At 56.4% G+C, this 2,500-nt stretch overlaps 1 non-coding gene across 1 annotated transcript in view; it reads left to right on the top strand.

Annotated features, from left to right (window-relative positions):
- The first annotated feature begins 2,261 nt into the window (after window positions 1–2,261).
- The window catches only part of LOC124729438, a 1,909-nt gene continuing 1,670 nt past the window's right edge, over window positions 2,262–2,500 (top strand). The window contains exon 1 of the ribosomal RNA XR_007007680.1: window positions 2,262–2,500. This exon is cut by the window's right edge and continues 1,670 nt beyond it. This is a non-coding gene — a ribosomal RNA (small subunit ribosomal RNA).

Here is a 2,500-nt window from a genome sequence, read left to right as displayed (position 1 = left end):
TTGTACCTTAACCTAACCTATGTTGTACCTTAACCTAACCTATGTTGTACCTTAACCTAACCCATGTTGTACCTTAACCTAACCCATGTTGTACCTTAACCTAACCCATGTTGTACCTTAACCTAACCCATGTTGTACCTTAACCTAACCCATGTTGTGCCTCAACCTAACCCATGTTGTGCCTCAACCTAACCCATGTTGTGCCTCAACCTAACCCATGTTGTGCCTTAACCTAACCCATGTTGTGCCTCAACCTAACCCATGTTGTGCCTTAACCTAACCCATGTTGTGCCTTAACCTAACCCATGTTGTGCCTTAACCTAACCCATGTTGTGCCTTAACCTAACCCATGTTGTGCCTTAACCTAACCCATGTTGTGCCTTAACCTAACCCATGTTGTGCCTTAACCTAACCCATGTTGTGCCTTAACCTAACCCATGTTGTCGCCTTAACGTAACCCACGTTGTCGCCTAAACCTGCTCTGTAATTGTTATACGACTCGTTCAATTACTGTAGTGTTGCCCACCCGCAACCCTCGCAATATAGTTCGCTACTCGCACTGCCCGCACCCCTGTGTATCGCTTCATGTTAAACACCTTGCAAGTCTTGCTCACTTTCCACATGCTCCTGCTGTACACTGTAATGTGGATGGCAGCAGGACGTACATGCCGCCCCTCCCCACGTCCCCACCTTGCCCCCTGCCTTCGCAAGCTGGTTGGTGAGAAGTTTGCATGTTCAATGCCCTTCGCATGCGACGTACTCAGGCTACGTTGTGGTGCGGCCTGTGTCAACTGTCCGCTGATGTCGTACGCGTGAACCACAATCTGTACTGCACATTCGTCCTTATGTACTGAATGATACATCGTGGCACATGTGTGACCGCACAACGACTGCGCCCAAAAACGGCGGACCATACAGTGCAAATATTGTGCACGCAGCTACGTGTCGTCTCCCTATGAGAGCTGGATTGCAGTGTGGTACGCCATAGAGACGTGTGGGAGGAACGGACGCCGTGGATGGCGATCAGCATGAGCTGTCTGTTGATGTATTCGGACCTAGTCGTCTCTCCTCACACACCGTGATGGCATGGTGCACCGCGTTCCATATCTGCGACATGCTACAGAGGCCGGTTGACAGTCGTTCGAGCAATGGACATCGCATACGTACGGGGGCCACCTTCCACGTATTGTCTAGGCGTGCACATTTTGTTGCGTGTATGTGGGCAGACGTAGTGTGGCGTGACACCTGACACAGGCATGCAATAATCGTTGAAGTTGCAAATGGCGATGGACGCCTGCGTTTTCTGGTGAAGTTACGCAAATGAACAAATGGTAACCTGTTGTGGTGCGGTTGTTCTCGCTAGGGGTGAATCGGTGATGGCGACGATAGGTTGAGGTACTAACCGGTTGTTCCAGCGATACCCACCATGCCGACGAAACTGAACGGCATCTGGGTGTGAAGCGATACGCGGCGGTGGCTGGGTGGGACCGTCCCCGGCCGGTGAGGGGGCGCCTCCCGGCGTGCTGGCCGCGCGGTGCGTGGGCGCACGCGCTACAGCCGGCTGGTGGGGGCGGCCAGTGGCAGGCGCGCCGGCCGACGGACGCGGCAGGCGTCGCAGCTGCGCGCCGGCGCACCCTGCGCGCGGCGCCGTGCGGCCAAAGTAGGTCCTCGCGGGCCCGGTGCGAAGCGCGGTGGACATCTTCAGTGTGCTGGTCCGATTGAGGACTGTGTGCGTTGAGGATGCGCCGCCGCCCGGCGCTCGGCGCCGCGACGCCGTCTGCTGCTCGGTCGCCCCAGCGGTTCTCGCTGGTGGTTTGTATCGCAGCTGTGCGGATGTGTTGGCGCGTGCGCTGTGCTGGGAGAGTTCGCTTCGGCACCCAAGTGGGGCTTTTGTCCTTCTGTGGCGCTGGCGTTGGAGCTGCCGGTCACCGTAGGTGGCGCGTGTTGTCTCCCGCCGGCAATGCCACGACAGCACGCTCCCGGGCCTCTGTCGGCAGCGGCAAGCTCAGTTGGGAGCACGGGTGGTCGCACCGAAAGCGTCTACTCGCCTAACTCCGGGCGATTGCGCCTCTCTCGAACCCGACCAAGTACTTGGGACGGCGCTGCGCGCCGCCGGGACCTGAGAGGGTTTCGAGGTGTATTGTGCAGGGGAGCTCAGCCTCCTCCTGTTTGCAGAATGATTGAGCGGACGCTTGCGTGTTCGCGCGGGCCCCCGGGACACACTCCCGGGCGGCCGGCTGCTCAGCTCTAGTTGACGCAGCTCCCTGGTTGATCCTGCCAGTAGTCATATGCTTGTCTCAAAGATTAAGCCATGCATGTCTCAGTACAAGCCGCATTAAGGTGAAACCGCGAATGGCTCATTAAATCAGTTATGGTTCCTTAGATCGTACCCACGTTACTTGGATAACTGTGGTAATTCTAGAGCTAATACATGCAAACAGAGTCCCGACCAGAGATGGAAGGGACGCTTTTATTAGATCAAAACCAATCGGTCGGCTCG

Source organism: Schistocerca piceifrons, unplaced genomic scaffold, assembly GCF_021461385.2.
Source record: "Schistocerca piceifrons isolate TAMUIC-IGC-003096 unplaced genomic scaffold, iqSchPice1.1 HiC_scaffold_1209, whole genome shotgun sequence".
NCBI lineage: Eukaryota > Metazoa > Arthropoda > Insecta > Orthoptera > Acrididae > Schistocerca > Schistocerca piceifrons.
Note: the sequence above shows the minus strand (reverse complement) of the source record. Positions and strands in the feature narration are given on the sequence as shown.